Source organism: Loxodonta africana, chromosome 2 (assembly GCF_030014295.1).
Source record: "Loxodonta africana isolate mLoxAfr1 chromosome 2, mLoxAfr1.hap2, whole genome shotgun sequence".
NCBI lineage: Eukaryota > Metazoa > Chordata > Mammalia > Proboscidea > Elephantidae > Loxodonta > Loxodonta africana.
Genome location: NC_087343.1, coordinates 89,483,242 through 89,498,627, shown reverse-complemented (window position 1 = coordinate 89,498,627; position 15,386 = coordinate 89,483,242). Strand labels below are relative to the sequence as shown.

General features: G+C 37.5%; 1 protein-coding gene across 1 annotated transcript in view; it reads left to right on the top strand.

Annotated features, from left to right (window-relative positions):
* Positions 1-15,386, top strand: part of EDIL3 (EGF like repeats and discoidin domains 3) — a 524,672-nt gene that overhangs the window by 225,489 nt on the left and 283,797 nt on the right. The window lies entirely within an intron of this gene.

Genomic DNA, 15,386 nt, shown 5'->3' with positions numbered 1-15,386 from the left:
ATAACACTTCTCTCTCACTGAATACACCACAGTCCAGCTGATGACTCCTAGACCGTGTTTGGAATTGGCATGGGAGCTACGTAGTCTGCTAGTTAGCCCTTTCCGTGATTGTTCAGCTATACTTGCTAAATGCTATTCTTTATATTAAATTAATAATAACTGTTTCTCACTTCCATACTTACCCTGAAATTGCATTCTTCAAGCATCTCAGTAATTATTCTGGTTCAGAATACCAAAAAAAAAAAACAACTCCACCTTACCCTATCTATAAGCCAGTATCCTTACTCCTAGCTTCTTGTTATTTTAATGTGAATATCTTTGAAAGTTACCTGCACATTTATCATTTATCCCCATTTTTATTTATCCTGGCAATTTGAGGAAAACAGGTCCACTTGTGATAATTTCTTCTTAGAAGCATGGCTGAACAGAAATTCCAAAGGAGTGATGTGGCGGCTTAGCTGTTGCAGTTCAGAGATAGAGAAGTCACAGGGAACTAGAGATTTTGAAGAAGGTTTTCATAGAGACTGAGACCATAGGACCTACGTGTTAAAAGAGGGATAGGGTATTGGTCAGAGGGAGGGGGATGGCATATGGTAGGAAGAGTGAGGAGGGAGCATCTGAGCCATGAACACCAGAGTGATCATTAAGAGAATGTGGTAGGAATGAATAAGGTAAAGCTGGATAGATCTGCTACAGACAGGTTTTCAACCATGAGCAAAAAAATATAGAGTGCATCCTGGCTCTGAAACTTTGGAGGCCTTTGCACTTTTAGGAGATTTGCCATGGTCAGGAGTTTGTAGAATTTCTATGGAAGCCTGTTACAGAACATGGACATCTGTGCTTCTTGAAACTGGCACCTAAATTCTTATAACTGTCTCTAAGAGCGCAGATCACCAACTAAGAAATGAGAGGCTCCTGATTTTTCTCAGGCTGAGAGTCGGGAGGTGCTAAGGCTGATTTTCTCTTACTGTAGCATAACTGCTCAGCCTTCACACATGAACACATGAAATAGCCCTGGAAACAAACATGGGATCCCAGAATCTTGAAATTTACTTAATGCTGTGAAAAGAGTATTATTAACACTTACTTTCTTATCAAAATCTTGTGATATAGTGTCAAGTGCTTCTGCCAGAGGGGAAGACAGCTGGGCCACCACACTTGAGTCCTTCAGGTCTGAAATGCTTATATACAGCACACACACTTAGAGAGTGATCCCCTTTGAAATGAAAACAGAATTTTCATGATGGGCAGCTGTTCAGTGTTTAGAAGCAGGCCTTGAACCCAAGACCATGTGATCATATACAAACAACCATTAGGCTGGAACACGACTGGGGAATATTTTGTTCTGTTATATATAAGGTCACCGTTAGTCAAAGTAGACTCAATGGTAGCACAAAAAAGACTTCAGGGCAGTAGAAGGTGAAAGTATACAATACCAGATTCTTACTGTTCTGGGTCCTTAAAGGGCTTAGAAGGAGAGTATAAGGAGGGCTTGTATTGACCCCTAATGCCACTTCAATATTTCACATTTATTAACTATCTCACCTGACCTGCTGAAGTCAGTGTGAAGTTGGGGCTGAGCCTTAAAAAGGAGATTGGGAAACTTTAGATCTAAGCTCCAACCAGTGATACCTGGCTGATTGGGCAACATTCTTTTCGTATCTCTGGGCCTTTTTTCCTTCATATTTTAAAGATCAGTTTGGTTTCAATTATCACTTATGGCTTTGAAGTCCTGTTAAGGCATCAAGTTATCTATCCCCAAATAAGCAAGGTTTTGTTGGGAAAGAGTTACTGGAGAAGCGTCTACCTACTTCTGATTCCCACACATGGTTGGCTTTTTTTTTTTTTTTCAAGACATCTGCAGGTTTAGAGAAATAGACTAAATAATTCTTCTCCTCATTCTCCACATGGAAAACCTAAGTCTTTTGTTTCCACCCTTACATCATGCTCATATAAGCTTCTAAATTCATGTAATTGTGTTGAAATTCAAGGCTTGTTTTGAAGCACAAAGAAACCCATCCCCTTACTGCACCCAAAGCCCCATAAGACCTGAAATCCATGTTAGGAATTGCAGTGTGAGGCCCGAGCAGAGAGATTCAGTTTGGAACAGGGATTATTGTGGTCTAAACAACCTAGACCCTAGTCTCTGGAGTGCATCATTATTAGAGGCAACCAGCAATGGACGAAAAAGCATTGGATTTGGAATCAAAGACCTGGATTTAAACCTTGACCTTTTCAGTTATTGGATAAGTGACGTTGAGCCAATCACTTAACCTCTGTGCAATTGAAAGCTTTGGTTCACGCCAGCTTATACAGTATTATGGCTAGATGAGTAGCTTGCTCATTGTTCAGAGGTTATCAAGCTTTTCTCTTTATAGATTAAATTGAAAAAGATTATACATTGGAAAAGCAGATTTAGAAGTACTGGAAGGACTTGAAAGCTCCTTCAGTCATTAGAAACAGAGAAAATCAAACCCGTTGCCATCGAGTTGATTCTGACTCATAGTGACCCTATAAGACAGAGTAGAACCGCACCATAGGTTTCTAAGGAGCTACCAGTAGATTTGAACTGCTGACCTTTTGGTTAGCAGCCAAGCTCTTAAGCCACGGCACCCCCAGGGCTCCAGAAGCAGAGAAGCAGCTCTTTAATCTCTGGCAAGAACTACTAGGTGTTTGGGTTTGTTTTTCACAGCTACACAAATATTATAGCGTGATACACTCTAGAATCTTACACTTCAAAGTGTAGTCATATACATCAGCATCGCCTGAAAGCTTGTTAGAAGTCCAGATTATCAGGCACCTCCCTGGACCTGCTGAATCAGAATCTGCATTTCCAAAAGATGCCAGTTGACTCCCACGCACCCTGAGGGTTAAGAAATACCATACAAAACTTTTAACAGCCAAACGTGATCATTTCTTAGATTAAGGTGGCAACTTTTTCATTCAGTTATGTAAAAATAGATCATAGGCAAAATATTCATTCATTATGTTTTTTTGCAGATCAAAACTATATTGCAAGTCAATGAAAGTAGAAGGTATAAAAATACAATATGAACATTTCATCTGGAAAAAAGAACTGAAAAAATCGGGATAGGCATATTTAGGGGGCTTATTAATTTAGTTCTATGTGACAAAATGTTTATTAAATATCTTTTCAAATATAGATAGGCATTTAAAGACATTTCATGATTAAAGAATTCATAATATATAGTTATTTGGTTAGTTTAACAACTATGTTGTCAGTAAACTACACATTAGAAAATTGTCTCCAGTGCCAGATTTAATATTACCTAATTTTTTTTAAGTAAGCTTTTTGTAAGTAGCGTGAGGTTATAACTTTATAAGAACAATAGTTATTAGTATTGAATTTTATTAGAATTCCTAAATTATATGTGGTTTTAAAATACCATAGAATAATGTGAAGGATAGATGTATATATATGTATAGTAGTATGGCAAGTTATAGGATGAATTGAGCACCAAAATTAGCTAGAGATTAGACTTTTGAAAGGCATTTTTAAACAAGCAGTTTTCTACTGGAAGCTATATTTTGAGCTGGGTAGAAGTAATCGTGTTTAATTTGTTTCATAGTAATAAACCTAATGCCTTAGTGAAGGACTGCTTCTTCATTCCCAGAAATCTTTGTGCATCTTCCCACTCTGGGCATTCTATGCATTCTTCCTTACCTCTGTACAGTTCCATGTTCTTAAGAAAAAAAAATTCCGCGTTCATATTCCATGAGGAAGGAGCCTAATAAGCCCTACAAAAAAGTAGACTTGTTTAAAGTGGCCCAGATTATTAGATAAGCTCAAGACAAAATCCTCTGATTTAGTTATCCAGAAAAACAATGTCTAAAACTTTACTTCTTGCATTTACTGCTATTAAAAACAAGCTTACTCTTCGTTTTATATTATTGATTAATGGATTCATACATTCCACAAATATTTAATGAGGTCATGAGTCATTTTACTTGTATGTATCAAATTTTTACACAAATAATGCACACTTCTACATTTTTTTGCCAACCACTCCCTCGCCCATGAGGTATTTTCCTAAGCGCACTAAGCTAATTTTTTTACAGCAACATGTTAAAAAAAAAAAAAAAAGGCATAGTAGTGCTCCTGAATATACCTCGTGGAGGGAAGGAGTGGTTGGCAAACAAACATAACAAGTGTGTGATTTGCGTAAAAAATACAGTAATTTAAATATTTAACTTTGCTCAGAGTTAACGAACAATATTTGCTGTTTTGATGGACATGGTTAAGTAGGTTAATTAAATACTTGGCAATTACTTGCTTTCTCTGGTAGGTGTTGCTTGTTTAGCATGCAGGTTCCTAGTCCCACTTCAGCACTATTAAATCAGAATCTTTGAGTGGTGCCCTGAATTTAGTTAAAAGTGCCCAGAATATCTTTAGTTACACCAAGGTTGAGGACCACTGCCTTAAGGAATGCTCATTTAACTTCAATGTTCTTAATGATCTCAAAAACGTACTGGAGGAAGAAAGCTGTTAGAAAAAGGATCCTGGATTAGACTTGGAGTTTTGATGCAAACTCTACGTTGATCAATTGATGAAGAGTCAGTTGGCACTTAGTGGTTCTGTGCCTCAGCTTTCTCATTCAGCAATTCAGTGCAGTTTAACAGACACTCACTGAGAACTTTAAATGGTCTTAGGTACTGGAAATATCTTGTCTGTAAAACCTGGAACTAAAATCCTTTGGAAACCCTGGTGGCGTAGTGGTTAAGAGCTATGGCTGCTAACCAAAAGGTTGACAGTTTGAATCCACCAGGTGCTCCTTGGAGCCACTAAGAGGTAGCACTACTCTGTCCTATAGGGTCGCTATGAGTCTGAATCAACTCCATGGCAATGGGGTTTGAATAATCCTTTGCCCTACTTCCCTAAGTAGGATATTTGTGAGCATCAGATTAGATGTTTTACGAAACACTTTACAAATTGCAAAAGGTTATGTAAGTCTAATAGACTAATATTATTAAAATATAACAAGGTTATATTTGTCTTGAATTTTTCCCTTCCTTTAAAAAATATTTTAATTGTTATTTTATTTTTGGTATTATGGGGAGGGTTCCAGTACGGGGCTTTACGTTTTTCTTTAAAAGGTTCTCTACTAACACCTTTGGAGCCCTGATCACACAGTGGTTAACAGCTCAGATGCTAACCAAAAGGTCAGTAGTTTGAATCTACAAGCTACTCCCTGGAAACCCTATGGGGCAGTTCTATCATATCCTGTAGGGTTGCTATGAGTCGTAAGCAACTCAACAGCAATGGGGATTTTTATTTAGCACCCTTAATTCATGTATATAGTTATTTTTAATTAATCTTTCTAATTTAGCTTGATATCCTCCTTATATTAACTTTTCCACTAGAAGATCAATTTGACCAAATAAAAATTAATTTGAAAAATGGTGAAAATTTTACCTGGAATTATTACTGAAACCTGCAAACACTACAGCTACACTGGGTAAGTAAACACATCCAAGGAGCCTTTCAAAATAGACTAGTCCCCAACCCCCCAAAAGGTTTTTTTGACTCTGGACTGAGATTTCAAATTTCCCTGCTCACCAATGACTTTGCAGGTAAACATGAGCCAGTCTAATTCTCAGTTCTCACTGGATGTGCATATGAATTAACCGGAGGGGGGAGCTGCTAAACATACAGATTCTCTTGCTCATGCATGTTGTTCTTAGGTATCTTAAAGTCTGTTCTAACTCATAGCGACCCTGTGTACAACAGTATGAAACACTGCACCATCCTGCACCATCCTCACAAATTCAGCTACGCTTGAGTGCATTGTTGTAGCCACTGTGTCAATCCATCTTATTGAGGGTCTTCCTCTTTCCCTCTGATACTCTACTTACCAAGCATGATGTTCCTCTCCAGGGACCGATCTGTCCTGATAACATGTTCAAAGGATGTGAGATGAAGTCTCACCATCCTGGCTTCTAAGGAACATTCTGGCTGTACTTCTTCCAAGACAGATTTGTTTCTTCTTCTAGAAGTCCATGGCATATTCAATATTCTTCACCAACACCAGCTTTGGCATGCATATAAGGCAATTGAAAACACCATGGCTTGGGTCTTAACGTGACATCTTAGCTTTTTATTGATGCAATACACTGATATCTTGACTGCTGCTTCCATGGGTGTTGATTGTGAATCTAAGTAAAATGAAATCCTTGATAACTTCGATATTTTCTCCATTTATCATGATGCTGCTTATTGGTCTAGTCGTGAGGATTATTGTTTTCTTTATGTTAAGGTGTAGTCCATACTGAAAGTTGTAGTCTTAGATTTTGATCAGTAAGTGCTTCAAGTCCTGTTCACTTTCAGCAGGCAAGGCTGTGTCATCTGCACAGTGCAAGCTGTTAGTAAGTCTTCCTCCAATCCTGATGCTGAGTTATTCTTCATATAGTCCAGCGTCTCTGATTATTTGCTCAGCATACAGATTGAATAAGTATGGTGAAAGGATACAGCCCTGACACACACTTTTCTTGACTTTAAACTACACAATGTCCTCTTGTTCTGTTTGAATGACTGCTTCTTGGTCTATGTACACGTTCTTCATGATCGCAATTAAGTGTTCTGGAATTCCCATTGTTCGCAATATTATCCATCATTTGTTATGATCCACACAGTCAAATGCCATTGTAGAGTCAATAAAACACAGTTAAACAACTTTCTGGTATTCTCTTTCAGCCGAGGTCCATCTGACATTAGAAATGATATCCCTTGTTCCACGTCTCCTTCTGAATCTAGCCTGAAATTCTGACAGTTGCCTGTTGGTGTACTGCTGCACCTGCTTTTTAATGATCTTTAGCAAAATTTTACTTGTGTTTGAAAGTAATGACATTGTAATCACCTTTCTTTGGGTTGGGTACAAATATGGATCTCTTCCAGCTGGTTGGCAGGAAAGCTGTCTTCCGGATTTCTTGGCATACACATGTGAGCACTTCCAGCATTGCATCCGTTTGCTGAAACATCTCAGTTGGCATTCCGTTAATTCTTGGAGGCTTGTTTTTTGCATTGCCTTCAGTGCAGCTTGGACTTCTTGCTTCAGTACCATTGGTTCTTGATCACATGCTACCTCCTGAAATGGTTGAACATTAAGCAATTCTTTTTGGCACACTGACTCTGTGTATTCCTTCCATCTTCTTTTGATGTTTCCTGCATCATTTATTATTTTCCCAGTAGAATCTTTCAATATTGCAACTGGAGACTTGAATTTTTTCTTCAGTTCTTTTTGCTTGAGAAATATTGAGCAAGTTCTTCCCTTTTGATTTTCTAACTAAAGTTTTTTTGCACATTTCACTATAATACTTTATCTTCTGGAGCCACCCTTCGAAATTTGTTCAGCCCTTTTACTTTATTATATTCTTTCTTTAACTTTTGCTACTCTACGTTCAAGAGCAAGTTTCAGAGTCTCTTCTGACATCCATTTTGGTCTTTTCTTTTTTTTCCTGTCTTTTTAATGACCTCTTTTGTTCTTCATGTATGATGCCCTTGATGTCATTCCACAACTCATCTGATTTTCAGTCATTAATATTCAATATGTCAAATCTGTTCTTGAGATGGTCCCTAAACTCAGGTGGGTTGTACTCAAGGTCATACTTTGGCTCTCATGGACTTGTTCTAATTTTCAACTTGAACTTGCATACAAGCAGTTGATGGTCTTTTCCACAGTCAGTCCCTAGCCTTGTCCTGACTGATGATACTGAGCTTTTCCATCATCTCTTTCCAAAGATGTAGTCGATTTGATTCCTGTGCATTCCATCTGGCGAGGTCCATTACCGTGTGTATAGTCACTATTTATGCTGCTGAAAAAAGGTATTTTCAATGAAAAAGTTGTTGGCTTCGTAAAATTCTATCGTGCAATCTCCTGCATCTTTTCTGTCACCAGGGCCCTATTTTCCGAGTACCAATCGTTCTTCTTTGTTTCCAACTCTCACATTTCAATCATCAGTAATTATCAATGCAATCAATTTCAGAGTATAGAAGTTGGTAAAATCTTCAGTTTCCTCATCTTTGGCATTAGTGTTTGGTACATAAATTTGATTAATAGTTATATTAACTGGTCTTTCCTATAGGCATATGGATAATATTCTGTCACTGACAGCATTGTACTTCAGGATAGATTTTGAAATGTTCTTTTTGATGATCAATGCAATGCCATTCCTCTTCAAGTTGTCATTCCCAGCATAGTAGACCATGTGATTGTCTAATTCAAAATGACCAATACCAGTCCATTTTGGCTCACTATGTGTAGGATATCAATCTTTTTGCTTTCCATTTTGTTTTTGATGATTTCCAACTTTCCTAGTTTCATACTTCATATATTCCAAGTTCCAATTATTAATTTCCATTTACAGCTGTTTCTTCTCATTTTTTTTTTTGTCATATTACATCAGCATATGAAGGTTCTGAAAGCTTGACTCCATCCCTGTCATTAAGGATGACTCTACTTTGAGGAGGCAGCTCTTCCTCAGTCACATTTTGGGTACCTTCCCACCTGAGGTGCTCATCTTCCCACACTATATGGAACAATGTTCTTTCGGTATGCATAAGGCATTCGCTGGCTAATTTATTTGGAAGTAGACCCCCCAGGTCCTTCTTTCTAGTCTGTCTTAATCTGGAAGCTCAGCTGAAACCTGTCCACCAAGAGTGATCCTGCTGATATTTGAAATACTGTTGGCATAGCTCCCAGCATCACAGCAACATGCAAGCTACCACAGTACAACAAACTGACAGATGCCTGGGATGCTCATACATAGAGATTTCAATTTGACACGTTTAGTTTTGGATCCCCCCCGCAAAAAAGCTGCTGCTGTCAAGTCAATTCCAACCTTTAGTGACCCTAGAGGACAGGGTAGAACAGCCCCATAGGGTTTCTAAGGAGCAGCTAGTGATTGGAACTGCTAACCTTTTGGTTTACAGCCGTATCACTTAACCACTGTGCCATCAGGGCTCTGTTTCAGATTCAAGTCTGCTTATTTAACAAGAACCCCAGTGAAACTGATGCAAATGGTCTTAGAACTTTGTTCTGAACCTTGGATGCACATTATAATCACTAGGGGAGCTGTAAAAAAGTACTAATGCCTGGATTCCACCCCAGAGATTCTGATTTAATTGGTCCAGAGTACAGTCTAGGCATTAAAAAAAAGGCATTAGGAGTTTTTAAATCTCCCCAGATGATTCTAACGTGCAAGCAAGGTTGTGAAGCAGTGTTCTAGAACCAACGTGAGAAATTACAATGCTTTAAAGAAACTCTGTAGAGAACTGCTCAGTTAGAAAACAAATTTAGGATACATAAATTTAATCCCATTGAATTTATATTCTCACAAGTTTATTGAATTTTTTCGTTCAACTTTTGCTTAATATAATGGAAATCACCTTACTGCAAGAATCCCTAGCTAATTGAAAGAATCAGGCCACAAGAAAATGGTAGCTTACTGTTTGTAAAATGTGATATCTCTTTATCTGTGTCCAGTGGCCAGACTTCCAAGGTATTTTTGCTTCCCGGTGCTCCTCCTTTGATTGAGACCTTACAAAGAATGTTATTCTGGCAGACATATATACTGAATATTTGCACAGAGTCACTATTTAATGTAGACCCAATTTTTGATTCTTGCAATGAAAGGCTCAGATTTTCAAAAACTGAAAACCGTTTGAAAATTGTTACTTTAGATGAAGTAGCACATCCTGTTTCTTTTTTATTGTGGCTGTTACTTGTTAAAAGAAATTTGTTTGCCAGCAAATGATAAACTCTGAAGAGATGCATTACAAAAAATTGCCAGAAGGTTATACTCGTGAAGGTGGTGCATTTATACTAATAAGTACAAGCTTCTAGAATTGATTCACATGTGACTTTATAAAGACTCTCTTCAGGAATAGAGATGGTACTCCAAATGATTAAAATTTTTTAAAAAACTTTAATTTGTTTTTTTTTTTTTGAAGACTTCCCCAATCATGTCAGGAAACCAGTTGTTCATCTACACATTTAATAAGTATTTATTGATATCTTACTATTTTGCCAAGTCTCCACGTGTGCTTAGAAACAAGTACTAGCTCCCTGATTCTGCAGCTGGTCCCACCTTGAGCCCACTGCTCCAGAGGCAGGCTATTCTGTCCTCTGCTAGTGGCCCCCCAGCAGGCTGAAACTACATATGACCTGAGGTAACATTAAGGCAAGTCTAGCTGTTTTAACTGGGTTACTGGAGCTGTTTTAATGACATTGGGTTCCACGTTGTTTCTTTGGGGCTGAGTACCGGGCAGCTTTTTCCAGATCCTCTCAGATCTCTGTATGAACACAGTTGCTCGGCCTTCCCGCCCTACCTGCTCTCTTATTTAGGGCTCAAACCAGTGTCTCAGTTTGTGGGAAACAGGTGCCAGAGATAACACTTATTCTTATGTCTGCCACCTTTCCCAGAGAGCATTATTTTAGAATTCTCTCACCACAAGTTGTTCAAAAAGCAAAAGCATCTGTGCACATGGGAATATATCTCCAGAATGATCTGAAGCTCACTCATCTAACAGATATCTAACAACTCCCTACTCTGTATGAAGCACTATTGTAGGTAATAGGACACAGCAGAGAACTAAATAGACCAAGTTCCTATGGTCATATGATTTTCATTCCAGTGGGAAAAAGGATAATAAAAATATAATGTATGCACTTCTCATACAGCCCAGCAATTGCACTCTTGGACGTTTATCCCAGAGAAATAAAAATTTAGGTTCCCACAAAAACCTCTACACAAATGTTCATAGCAGCTTTATTTGTAATAACCACAAACTGGAGTTAGACCAGATGTCCTTCAACAGGTGAATGGTTAAATAAGCCGTGGCATACATATTCCCGTGGACGTTTACTCATCAGGGAAAGGAAAGTAACTGTTGATGCACATAACAACTTGAATAAATCACAAGGAAATTATACTGAGTAAAAAAAAATCCCATCCCCAAGGGAGTTATACAGTATGATTCCATTTGTATAAGATTTTTGAAATTACAACATTTTAGAAGTGGAGGGAAGATTAGTGATTGCCAAGGGGTAGGGACTGGGGAAGGGATGTGAGTGTGGCTATAAAATGATAACATGAAGGATACTTGTGGCATTTAAACTGCTCAGTTTATTGACTGTGGTGGTGTATACATGAGCATATACATGTTACATAATTATATAGAACTAATTTTTTTTTAAATACATACACACAAATAGAATATAGGTAAAACTGGGGAAATCTTAATAAGATTGGAAGATTGTATCAATGTCATTATCTTTGTTGGGATGTTTGCAATGCAGTTTCGAAAAATGTTATCATTAGGAGAAACTGGATGAAGTATGCGTGGGCCTCTTCATTTTATTTTTTACAAATTTGTGTGGATCTACAATTATCTCAATGGAAACATCAATTAAAGAAGATAACACAAGAGTATATGGTGTTGAATATTGATATGCGCTTTAAGAACAAGGGACCAGGGAGTGGAGGTACAGCAGTGCTACTTGAGAGGATGGCCAAAGGAGTTTTCTCCCTAGGTTCACTATGAATTGGAATTGACTCGACAGCAACTTTTTTTTTTTTTAAGTGCCATTTGAGCAGAGATGTGAATGAAGTCAGGGGCCAGCCGTGGGAATCAGCAGGAGTACCAAGCGCTAGAGTCCTAAGATGGTTAAGTGCTTGGCGAGGTGGCTGGAGCATGGTGAGTGATGAGGAGAGGAGACAGAACAGAGCCTTGGGAGGTAGTGAGGGGCATCTTGCCACAGTGCCTTATCAACCGTATGATTGGAAAAAAAAAAAAAAAAACTTTGCCATTGAGTCGATTCCAATTCATAGCGACCCTGTAGGACAGAGTAGAGCTGCCCCATAGGGTTTCCGAGGAGTAGTTGGTGAATTCAAACTGCCAACCTTTTGGTTAGCAGCTAATCTCTTAACCATGGAGGCCTTTTTATTTTATCGTAATTGTGGAAGGACACCTTTGGAGAGGAAAAACAAAATTCATGAACTAATTTATGTTTGGAGAATGAGTCTGGTCACTGGTGAAAAGTTGGCTTTGTTGGGGGCAAGACTAGAACCCCTGGGATCAGAGATGATGGTGACTTGGAACAAGGTGTTAATGGAAAATTAGGAGGAGCTGATAAATGTTTTAGGTTTGGAAAATATTTTGAGAGTGTACTACGTTAGCATCAGAACTATTTGTTTTTTGCTAATAGATTTTAGTAGCATTATAAGCATTTATTTCTTACCTAATGTTTTGCCATAGACTTGGACTGTATAATGTATTGTTATAATTTCCAGTATGCTTTGTTATTGCCATTTGTTTCTAGCTTTCAACAGCATCATTAGAATAGGACCTAGAATTTTAAAGATAACTGTACGTATGTATAAACACACAGTGGTATGCAAATACGTATATATTCAGTGTCTTGGTCCTATTTAAGATGTTAAACTTTTAAATTTTGTTATTTTTAAAAGACCCATAAAATCAGTTGCTTTTAGATGTATTGTTTTACTTTTTATTTCTACATCAGCTGAAACTTAATAGTGAAATACAGTATATTTTTAAGAAAACATTATAAAAGAGATAGGGGGTAAATCAAGACTATTCTAATTACATGCTGAAATATAATAATGATTTTGAAAAAGAGTCATTGTTTACATTTTAATGGGAGATATAGAAATCACAATTGCATTGAGTATTTACTAATGTCAGTCTTTGGAATGTAACTTAATTGACTTTTCTCTCACAATTCCTGATTGATTTTGTAATCATGACAAAGCCTAAAAGTTTAGGAAAATTTAAGCAACATACCCATTGGAAATAAATTAGCCTTAGATTTTCAGAATGTTTTAATCATTTCATAAGATGTATCTCAAATAAGAACATTTCGAAATTAGATTTCCCCCAACCCCTTCTGAAAAAGACTGTATTGGTGGTAAGTAAAGAAATTTTTCCCGACTTTCTCAAAATGAAATAAGCATAGTTTATCCAGCTTAAGTTAAATGTAGAAAAGGCCCAAATGTCCATCTCTGGTATGCTTTTAACTAGACATATCAATTTGAGCTAGTGCTTATTGTAAGTCTTGCTTTCCTCATCCTTAAAAATGGAGCTAGCTCTAAATGGAACTAATTTACCTACTCTTAAGTGTAGAGTGGTGATTTCTGGGAAATTTAATATTTGTAAAGATGTTTTTTTGTACAATTAGAAGTTCTATACATACTAAACTTATCATTATCTTTTGATAATTGGATTTCAAAATATTTTTTTTTAATCATGGAAGAAGAAATTGAAACTAAAACACTAATTTTATCTTATCCAATAATGCACTGGAGAGGATGGGAATACTACGTGCCTCTTTTTATAAAGCAAGATTTTATAATTAAAGAGTACATGCCTTCTCAATAGCTGAGGTGAGAGAGAGAGAGAGAGAGAAAAAAGGGAAAACATATAAATGCTACTGTTCCTGTTTTCTGTTTTCCAACAACAATAAAAAACTTTTTAGAGGAGTCGTTTTTGTTAGCTTCTGAGGAGTAGGCCCCTGACTCATGGTGACCACGCACAACAGAATAAAACACCGGCCAGTGTTGTGCTATCCCCATGAAGTGATGGGGATTGGACTGTTGTGATCCACAGGGATTTCACTGACTGACTTTCTGAAGTAGATTTCCAAGCCCTTCTTCCTAGTTTGTCTTAGTGCGGAAGCTCTGCTGAAACCTGTTCAACATCATACACCATGACAAATGAGTGGCAGCTTTGCATGGGTGGTTGTAAATTAAACCTGGGTCTTCAACACTTGAGGCAAGAATTCTATCTCTGAACCATCACTGCCTCACTTCAGGAGAATTATCTACACTCAGTATCTCCAGTATGCTCTGTTCTTAGTTTAAGAATATATCCATACTCTGACCTCCTCCACTTCTTACCTAAGGCCCCATTATTGAGCTACTATGACACATTCTTTAATTGTCTCCCCGTCTCTATGCTTGTTCCTAGTTTATCGTCAAACAACAGCCAGAGTGATCCTCTTAAAACGTAGATTACATTATGTAATTTCTGTGTTCAAAAACCTCCAGTGGCTGCCCAGTTTACTTGGAGTAGAATCCAGAGTCCTTACAATAACCAACAGGAAGTCCTTATATGTTATGTTCGTGGCTTTCTCTCTGACCTCATCTCCAACCATTCTCCATCATGCTCATTCCGTCTTAAAGACATGGATAGAGTAAAGCTTTGGGGACCTTCATTTGCTGATGTGGCAGGACTCAAAATGAGAAGAAACAGGTGCAAACATCCATTAATAATCAGAACGTGGAATGTACAAAGTATGAATCTAGGAAAATTGTAGGTTTTCAAATATGAAACAGAATGCGTTAAGATCAGTATCCTATATGTTAGTGAGCTGAAACAGCCTGGTTTTGATCATTTTTAATCAGACAATCGTATGGCCTACTATGTCAGAATGACAAATTGAAGAGGAATGGTGTCCCATTCATCATCAAAAATAACATTTTGAGATCTATCCTGAAGTACAACACTGATTATCAGTGATAGGATAATATCCATATGCCTACAAGGAAGACCAGTTAATATAACTTTTAATGGAATTTATGCACCACCCACTAATGCCAAAGATGAAGAAATTAAAGATTTGTACTGACTTCCGCAGTCTGAAATTGATCAAACATGCAATCAAGATGCATTGATAATTACTGGTGGCTTGAATGAAAAAATTGGAAACAAAGAAGAAAAGTTGGAAACAAAGAAGGATCAATAGTTGGAAAATATGACCTTGGTGATAGAAACAACACCAGAGATCTCATAACAGAATTTTGCAAGACCAATGACTTCTTCATTGCAAGTATCTTTTTTCAACAACATAAACAGTGACTATACATGTGGACCTAGCCAGGTGGAACACACGGGACTCAGATCGGACTACATCTTTGGAAAGAGACAATGGAGAAGCTCAATATCATCAGTCGGAACAAGGTTAGGGGCCGACTGTGGGACAGACCATCAATTGCTCATATGCAAGTTCAAGTTGAAGCTGAAGAAAATTAGAACAAATCCATGAGAGCCAAAATACAATATTGAATATATCACATCTGAATTTAGAGGACTTCTCAAGAATGGATTTGACACATTGAACACTAATGACTGATAACTAGAGGAGTTGTGGCATAACATCAGGAACATGCGAAGAAAGCAAAAGTTAATTAAAAATGCAGTAAAGAAAGAAAAGACCAAAATGGATATCAGAAGAGACCCTGAACATGGACGAAATTATGAAGTAAAAGAGTTGAGCAGAAGATTGCAGAGGACAGCTTGAGAAGACAAAGTATTGTAATGAAAACCTGGAATTAGAAAACCAAAAGGG